This window comes from Pygocentrus nattereri, chromosome 12, assembly GCF_015220715.1.
Source record: "Pygocentrus nattereri isolate fPygNat1 chromosome 12, fPygNat1.pri, whole genome shotgun sequence".
NCBI classification, from domain to species: domain Eukaryota; kingdom Metazoa; phylum Chordata; class Actinopteri; order Characiformes; family Serrasalmidae; genus Pygocentrus; species Pygocentrus nattereri.
In genome coordinates this window covers 27,501-36,805 of record NC_051222.1, presented here as the reverse complement: position 1 = coordinate 36,805, position 9,305 = coordinate 27,501, and the positions used below count along the sequence as shown (strand labels likewise).

General features: G+C 59.5%; 1 non-coding gene and 1 pseudogene across 1 annotated transcript; both read left to right on the top strand.

Moving 5' to 3' along the window:
* The first annotated feature begins 3,964 nt into the window (after positions 1-3,964).
* LOC119264898 lies at positions 3,965-4,122 on the top strand. Its single transcript, XR_005131278.1, has one exon. It is a non-coding gene; the product is annotated as a 5.8S ribosomal RNA (ribosomal RNA).
* A 408-nt stretch (positions 4,123-4,530) lies between these two features.
* The window catches only part of LOC119264867, a 6,672-nt pseudogene continuing 1,897 nt past the window's right edge, over positions 4,531-9,305 (top strand).

Below are 9,305 nucleotides of genomic sequence, written 5' to 3'. Positions count from 1 at the left end.
CCCCTCCTCGGGGAGGAGAAACCCATGTTTATAAGCGTCCGTGGGCGCGGGCCCACGACACGCACCGTTGGGTGATTATGCACGGAGAGAGGTCTGGGCCCAGGCCTGGGACCGGAGAGGGATAGTAGACGCGGCGTTCTTTCCCCACCCCGGCCTCGTCCCGAAAATGGCTAGGAGAGAGGTGTTAAAGCGTCTATAGTAAGGGACTTATATATATATATATATGCTCGATAACCACCCCCCAAGCCGGAAAAATGCGTAACACTTAATCTTCCCAGGGAACGTTCACGAAAGGGAAGCCGGCAGAAAGAGACCCATGGGGAGGTTGGATGTGGTCCCGCTTGTCACCACCTTGGCCGTAAGAGGGACGGGGTTAACGGGTAAGGATTGGCGTCGGGTGAACTCCATCGAACGCAGGAAGCGACACGCGGTGCTGAATATGGGGCGGATGAACCTCCACCGTGGGGTTTCCTTCCATGAAAAGCTCTGTGTATCGCAGCGGACCAACCGCGAAAGAGGTATGAGACCGTACGACCCCTGAACCGCACGGGTGACTGGCGTTAAGCCGGCATGTTCTATGTTACGGCCTGCGAGTGACTGTGTCGGCCGGGTGCAACGCGTCTTTGCTGGGAGTAGCGGTAACCGCGAAGGGGTAATGGCCCGTACGACCCCTGAACCACATGGCGATTTGCGTAAAGCCAGCATTGGGCTGTCGGGGCTCTTGTTACGGCCGGTGAGAAACTGTGGAGGTCGGGTGAACCACACGGTGACTCGCGTTAAGTCGGCATAGGGCCATTCCGCGGTTCTTGTTACGGCCTGTGAATCGCTGTGGAGGCTGGGTGCAACGAGTCTTTGCTCGGATAGCGGTTGCGGTGCGCATCCCGCCAGGGTCGCGGACGAGGCGGACGTATGTTCCCAGAACCGCATTTGGGGGCCCTCTTTTGGGTTTCCCCGAGGCTGGCAGGTTGTAACGTCCGCTTCGGAAGTGACTTTTTGGCGTAAAACTGGCCGCGAGCGCCACGGATGGGACCCCTGAACCACACGGTGACTCGCGTTAAGCCGGCATGTTCTATGTTACGGCCTGCGGGTATCGTGGAGGCTGGGTAGACGCGTCCGTGGCTTGACCGCAGGTGGCCACCAAAAATTTTTTTCTATTTCTCCGGGCCCCCGTGCTGGGCCATGGACCAGGTTTTCTGGGACGGGCCCGTCACCCAGCTTCGGAGGATGGCGGCTTTCCGAAGCTCCGCCACTAAACTACCTGGTTGATCCTGCCAGTATTATATGCTTGTCTCAAGGATTAAGCCATGCAAGTGTAAGTTCACACGGGACTGGTGACAGTGAAACTGCGAATGGCTCATTAAATCAGTTATGGTTCCTTTGACCCGCTACACACGTTTGTCCGTTGGATAACTGTGGTAATTCCAGAGCTAATACATGCTGACCCATGGCCGACCGCGTGGTTCGCCCGACTCCCGTACGCCGCCCTCCCCGTTCTCTTCTCTTTTTCTGGCGCGGGAGAGAGAGTGCGGTGTAGGCGGCCGGGCCCGAGGTGTTTCCTTAGCGGGAGGCTTGCATTTATCAGATCCGTACACCCATGGCACCGGTGACTCCAGATAACTTCGGGCCGATCGCACGGTCTCTTGAGCCGGCGACGTATCATTCAAGCACCTGCCCTATCAATTTTCGACGGCAGTGTATTGGACTTCCATGGTTACGACGGGTAACGGGGAATCAGGGTTCGATTCCGGAGAGGGAGCCTGAGAAATGGCTACCACATCCACGGAAGGCAGCAGGCGCGCAAATTACCCATTGCCGACACGGCGAGGTAGTGACGAAAAATACGGGCGCGGGTCTCTGAAAAGTTGGCTTCGTGACTGTGACTGAGCCGAATCCAAACCCATCGGTGAAGCTCCATTGGAGGGCAAGGCTGGTGCCAGCAGCCGCGGTAATTCCAGCTCCAATAGCGTATATTAAAGTTGCTGCAGTTAAAAAGCTCGTAGTTGGACTTGCGGTGTGGGGGGAACGGACCGGCGGCCCCCCCCCTCCTTGATGGTCGTGCGCTGCGTTCCGCCGCCCCCCCACCTCTCCTCGCCGGCGCTCCCCGGAGGCTCTTGGTTGAGTCTAGTCTGGGCATGAAGCACGGCAAGCGTTTACTTTGAACAAATCGGAGTGCTCAAAGCAGGGCTTACGCCTTCTTTTGGTTGACCGCCCAGCAAGGAATAATGGAATAGGGCCTCTCTGGTCCTGTGGTTCCATGGGTTTGTAAAGGACCGGAGGCAATGATTAAGAGGGACGGCCGGGGGCATTCGTACTGTGCCGATAGAGGTGAAATTCTTTGACCGGCGCATGACGGACAAGAGCGAAGGCATTTGCCAAGAATGTTTTCGTTAATCAAGAACGAAAGTCGGAGGCGCGAAGACGATTAGATACCGTCGTAGTTCCGACCGTAAACCATGCCGACCCGCAATCCGGCGGCGTCCAGACCTGTAACGACCCGCCGGGCAGCGTCAACGGGAAACCTTGAGTCTATGGGTTCCGGGGGGAGTATGGTTGCAAAGCTGAAACTTAAAGGAATTGACGGAAGGGCACCACAAGGAGTGGAGCTTGCGGCTTAATTCGACTCAACCCGGAGCAACCTACCCGGCCCGGACACTGATAGGATTGACAGATTGATAGCTCTTTCTCGATTCAGTGGGGTGGTGGTGCATGGCCGTTCGTAGTTCGTGGAGCGATCTGTCTGGCTGATTCCGATAACGGACGAGTCCCCGGCGTGTTAAATAGTTCTGCGGCCACTATTTTGGTCGTAGCTAACTTCTTAGAGGGATACGCGGCGAGGCGTAAGCCGTGCGAGATGGAGCAATAACAGGTCTGTGATGCCCTTAGATGTCCGGGGCTGCACGTGAGTTACAATGACCGGTTCAGCGGGATCCTCCACTGAGAGGCTCATCTTGGAGGCGATCCGGTAGAACCCCGGAACGTGCCCGGGATTGGGGATTGGAACTGTTCCCCATGCACGAGGAATTCCAAGTAGGCGCGAGTCACCAACTCGCATCGATTAAGTCCCTGCCCTTTGTACACACCGCCCGTCGCTACTACCGATGGGATGGTCGGGTGAGGTTTTTGGATCGGGCCCCCATAAATGGGGGACGCAGCCTTCCCTAGGAGAGGCCCGAGAAGCTGATCAAACTTGGCTATCTAGAGGAAGTAAAAGTCGTAACAAGGTTTCCGTAGGTGAACCTGCGGAAGGATCACACTCGTCTAACCCGGGAGGGGGGGGGGGAAGACTCTCCCTGCCCCGGTCGTTGTGAAAACCAAACCCCCGCCGAGAACGGGCACGTTGGTTGTCGAGACCCGTCGGATGGGGTTGCTCTCGCTCTCGCTCTCTCTCTCTCTATCTCTGGTTCGGTTGTGGGAGTTTTTGATGTGAAGGTGTCCGGGGCTGGTAAGCGCTCGAAGAAGCCCTTCTCCCGGCTCTCTCTCTCCATCTCTCTCTCCTGCACCTTTCCGAGAAAGGAAGTGGGGTGGGTCGGTTTAGCCCCTCTACCTTCGGCCGGCTCCCTCCTGTGTCCGTCGGTGTCATGATTTTGGGCCTTCGGTCTCCTATGTTCCATCCCGGTCGGGTACCCGCTTACCGCTGAGCGCGTTCCGCCAGCCCCCCGTTCCGTCCGCGGATCGGATGCAGGCAGGCGGGCGCGGGGAGCGAGGGTTTTGAAGACCCCCCCTTGATCCTGGGGAAACGCTGTGGCTCTACTCGTTAGAGTTGGCGGCGGAGCCCAGGTTAGGGGGGCGCCCGGTCTATCATGTCCGTCCCACTATGAGAAAGGGCGCTGGTTCCACTTTTTCCAGTTAAAATATCCATCCTGGATGAGATGAGACTAACGCCTTAGCCCATGGTGTGGAACTCTCGTCGAACACTTTGTGTGAATATTGGGCCTTATAACACACCCATGAAAAAGCATTTTACTACTCTTAGCGGTGGATCACTCGGCTCGTGCGTCGATGAAGAACGCAGCAAACTGCGAGAATTGATGTGAATTGCATTACTTTCACAGATCATCGACATTTCGAACGCACATTGCGGCCCAGGGGCCCGAATCCTGGGCCACGTCTGTCCGAGTGCCGTGGTTTCGTATCTATCGGACCGGTCCTCTCCGGAGGCCGGACCGCGGTTGGAGGTTTCGCAGGCCACCCCCCCCAGGTCGGCCTTTGTCCTCCTAAATGCAGACGGCCCGACTCGCGCGGGCCTCGGTGTCGGCCAGTCCTGGTTCTCTCTCGAGAGAGAGTTCCAGGCGGCACGTCGGGGGAGAAAAAAAGGCTCCTCTATTCCCCATACCCCCGTCGGACGGGAGGGTTTTTTGTTTCCCGCTGGTTGTGTGGTTCGGTGCGGAGCGGATGGGGATCTCCCCATCCACACCCACCTTGTGGACACCCATAAACCAGCGAAGAGAGAGAAGCCCGGCCCGACCCCTTCGGTGGATGGAGAAAAAAAAAAGGAGGCCTGATTATTTTTCCCCGACCCCTTCCGTATAGCGGCCTCGGCTCAGGCGAGACAACCCGCTGAACTTAAGCGTATCAGTAAGCGGAGGAAAAGAAACTAACCAGGATTCCCCTAGTAGCGGCGAGCGAAGAGGGAAGAGCCCATCGCCGAATCCCCTGTTTCCCCGATAACGGGTGGGGGACATGTGGCGTATAGAAGAACGTCTCCGGTCACGGCGTGCGGCCCGATGGTCAAAGTCGTTAACGAAATTTGCCCCCACTCCCAGAGATGGTGTGAGGCCCGTGTATCGGCCATCGGCCCCGCCGGCGTGCCGTTCTTCTCGGAGTCGGGTTGTTTGGGAATGCAGCCCAAAGTTGGGTGGTAAACTCCATCTAAGGCTAAATACTGGCACGAGACCGATAGCGAACAAGTACCGTGAGGGAAAGTTGAAACCAGAACTTTGAAGAGAGAGTTCAAGAGAACGTGAAACCGTTAAGAGGAAAACGCATGGGCGCCGTGTAGTCCACCCCTCGGAAGAGTCAACCTTGCCGCTCGCTCTCCACGTCGGCTCGTCCGCGTGTCTTCCTCGGGGCTCGGGTCAGGTCTCATCCTTTCACCCTTCTGCTCGCTGTGGGTGTCCACGGAGGGGTGAGGCCACCGACCTGGGTCCGTCGGAGGTAGGCCGCGGTCCCGGCGCGCCGAGGCAGCGGTCGGGCGCATTTCTTCCGAGTCGTGGTGCGCCGCGACCGGCTCTGGTTCGGCTTGGAAGGGTTCGGGGGCGAAGGTGGCCGAGCGGGTTTTGGGGGGGGGAGAGAATGTTTTCTTTTTCCCCTCTCCCCCGTCTTTGTCGGCTTTACAGCGCCCTCCCGCTCTCACTTCGCCGATTACCGGGGCCGAGGAGCCTGGGAGATGATTAGTTAGATTTCAGCCCGACCCCGTGTCTTGCTCTCAATCCACGTGGGCGAGATGCGGGAGGGGGGTCCCTTCGGCCTCCGGCGCGGCTGTCGACTGGGCTCGGACTGTCCACAGTCCCCGTCCGACTGCGCCGCGCCGCTGGGCTGAGGTGAGGCCTCAGAGGGTTCATTTGGAAAGCCCGGGGTCTGCGGCGAAACGGTTTCCCATGCGACCCGTCTTGAAACACGGACCAAGGAGTCTAACGCGTGCGCGAGTCAAAGGGCTCGTACGAAACCCCACGGCGCAATGAAAGTAAGTTTTTTTTGGTGGGATCCCCCCCCTCCGGGGCTCGGGGGCGCACCACCGGCCCGTCTGCCCCCTTTTTGTCCGCCGCGGGGGGTGATGGAGCTTGAGCGCACGCGGCAGTACCCGAAAGATGGTGAACTATGCCTGAGCAGGGTGAAGCCGGGGGAAACTCCGGTGGAGGCCCGAAGCGGTCCTGACGTGCAAATCGGTCGTAAGACTTGGGTATAGGGGCGAAAGACTAATCGAACCATCTAGTAGCTGGTTCCCTCCGAAGTTTCCCTCAGGATAGCTGGCGCTCGTGACACAGTTTTATCCGGTAAAGCAATGATGTGAGGCGCTTGGGGCCGAAACGGACCTCACCCTACCCGTCAAACTTTAAATGGGTAAGAAGCCCGGCTCGCTGGCGTGGAGCCCGGGACGTGAATGTGAGTCGCCTAGTGGGCCACTTTTGGTAAGCAGAACTGGCGCTGCGGGATGAACCGAACGCTTGGGTTAAGGCGCCCGACGCCGACGCTCATCAGACCCCATGAAAGGTGTTGGTCGATATAGACATCAGGACGGTGGCCACGGAAGTCGGAATCCGCTAAGGAGTGTGTAACAACTCACCTGCCGAATTGACCAGCCCTGAAAATGGATGGCGCTGGAGCGTCGGGCCCATACCCGGCCGTCGCTGGCAAGTGGAAGTTACGCCGCGACGAGTAGGAGGGCCGCCGCGGTGGCAGGGAAGTGCGGGCGTGGGCTCGTGTGGAGCCGCCGCGGGTGCAGATCTTGGTGGTAGTAGCAAATATTCAGATGAGAGCTTTGAAGGCCGAAGTGGAGAAGGGTTCCGTGTGAACAGCAGTTGGACGCGGGTTAGTCGGTCCTAAGGGATAGGCGAACGCCGTTCGGATAGGCTGGGCGATGGCCTCCTTCGCCCCAGTTCGACCGAAAGGGAGTCAGGCCAAGATCCCTGAACCCGGAGGTGCGGAGAACGGCGCCGAAAGGTGCCCGCAGCGGTAACGCAAACGAACCTGGAGATGCCGGCGGGAGCACCGGGGAGAGTTCTCTTTTCTTGATCAAGGGCAGGGCGCCCTGGAATGGGTTCACCCCGAGATAGGGGCCTGCGCCCTGGAAAGCGCGGTCGTAATGGGCCGTGTTCGGTCAGCTCTCGCCGGCCCTTGAAAATCCGGGGGAGGCAGTGTAAATCTCGCGCCGGGCCGTACCGATATCCGCATCAGGTCTCCAAGGTGAACAGCCTCTGGCATGTTGGAACAATGTAGGTAAGGGAAGTCGGCAAGTTAGATCCGTAACTTCGGGATAAGGATTGGCTCTAAGGGCTGGGTCGGTCGGGCCCCGTTTTGAAGCGAGGCAGCGGTCCGTCGACGGAACGGGCGGGGGGGGTTTGTTTCGGCTTTTCCTCAGGCCCCCCCCTCCAGCAATACCCCGGAAAAATAAGTCCCTGATCTCGTACGAGCGTTTCCCCCCCCTTCCATGCACCGGCTCTTTGGCACCAGGCTCGGCCATGCAGGAGCGCCGCTCCACCCCCTCCTCCGCCCAACATGAAGGTTCGTCTCCCCCAAAGGGCTTTCGTCCGAGGGGGTTGTCGGGCCGTCCGTGGGCCGTCATCGCGGGCTTTTCGTTGCCGATTCGCTCATGCCGCCCGAATTCGCTCACCGCTCCTTATTGTATTTATTTATTTATCCCCGGTCCGCCGGGAGAAGGCCGGTGGGATGAGCCTGTGTGCGGCGTGGGTAGTCTCCGGCGTTCGTCTGCAAGCTGGGTGATGGCACGCGGATGGCTCTTCGCCCATCGGTGCGAAATAAGCCCTGGTTCTCGGGGGAGGCCACGGGAGCGTTGGAGAGCGGGCCAAAGGGAGGCCGTGCCGTAAGACGTGGCGAGCCCTCGTTAGGTTTAGCAGGTGGGCCGGTGTATAGTAGGGGGTTGGAAAGTTGCTCTGGTCGGGGTCGGGTCTTTGACCGGGGTATGGGCTGGGGGAAGAGCTGGTCTTGCCCCCCTACCCGCGGAGTGCGGCGTGGACCCGCCTGGCGGACTTACGGGAGCGCGGGCCCTGGGGACTTTTTCGGTTCTCTCCCGGGGAAGCTTTAGCCACACATGAATCGTGGCGCAGGGGCGACTCCGGTTTGGAGCCGAGGGTCCCCGGGGCCTTCCGACTGGCGTGTAACAGCTGACTTGGAACTGGCACGGACAAGGGGAATCCGACTGTTTAATTAAAACAAAGCATCGTGACGGTTCTAGCGGGATGTTGACACGATGTGATTTCTGCCCAGTGCTCTGAATGTCAAAGTGAAGAAATTCAACCAAGCGCGGGTAAACGGCGGGAGTAACTATGACTATCGATTAGAGGCCGGATATGGGCGATCCGCTTCTATGGTCGTAGTGAGCAACCACATCGTGGCCCCCACCTCCTCGTGGTAACTCCCGGGCAACGCCCTGAACTCCAGGGTGGCAGAGAGGGGCAGCCCATCGGTTTCGGAGGGCGGTCGAGTAGGTCCCGAAGGGCGTTCGTGTAGGTTTCGGAGAGCGATCGAGGCCTGTCAGGCTTGGCTGGTGGATGAACTTTGGCCTGGACACCTCGCGTGCCGACCGCGTTACGTGCGTCCCTGTGGACAGGGCGGGCGCGGAGGCATGGGGGGTGGAAGGGTATGGCGAAACCATGGGCCAGGCCTGGCTGCCATCCAAACGGCAGGTGTCTAGGTTCCAGCAGGGCATCCGAATGGGTTCCGGAGGGCGATCGAGGCCTGTCGGGCTCGGCTGGTGGAAGAACCTTGGCCTGGACACTTCGCGTGCTGACCGCGCTACGTGCGTTCCAATGGGCAGGGCGGGCGCGGAGGCATGGGGGGTGGAGGGTTATGGAGAGACCATGGGCCGGGCCCGGCGGCCATCCAAAACGGCACTTATTTAGGTTCCAGCAGGGCGTCCGAATAGGTTCCGGAGGGCGAACAAGGCCAGTCAGGCTTAGCGATGGATGAACTTTGGCCTGGACACTTCGCATGCCGACCGCGTTACGTGCGTTCCTGTGGACAGGGCGGGCGCGGAGGCATGGGGGGTGGAAGGGTCATGGCGAAACCACGGGCTGACGCCTGGCTGCCTTCCAAACGGCAGTTATTTAGGTTCCAGCAGGGCGTCCGAATAGGTTCCGGAGGGCGATCGAGGCCTGTCAGGCTTGGCTGATGGATGAACTTTGGCCTGGACACTTCGCGTGCCGACCGCGTTACGCGCGCTCCTGTGGACAGGGCGGGCGCGGAGGCATGGGGGGTGGAAGGGTCATGGCGAATCCATGGGCCGGGCCTGGCTGCCATCTCATGTATGTTTGGGTAGGTTCCAGGGCACGCGGACCAACATGCAATCTGTCTCTGTCATGTTGGAATTTGTGGAGTGGTCATGCTGGACCCTGGTGTTCGGGGAGGGGACTGGCTCGTGCTTCCTATGTCATGCTCCCGGGCCCTCTCCCCGAAGCTAGTACCGCAGGGTGAATGGTAGCTCGTCCCTGCAGAGGGGCACCTTCTAGTCTACCTCCTATGTTGGTGCTCCGAGCCCAGACGGAGCTCCGACCCGAACCCCAGACCAGAAACAAGTCCATTGCCCGGCAAGGACTTGGACCACTCCACTGTCCAGCGAAACGCGTGCT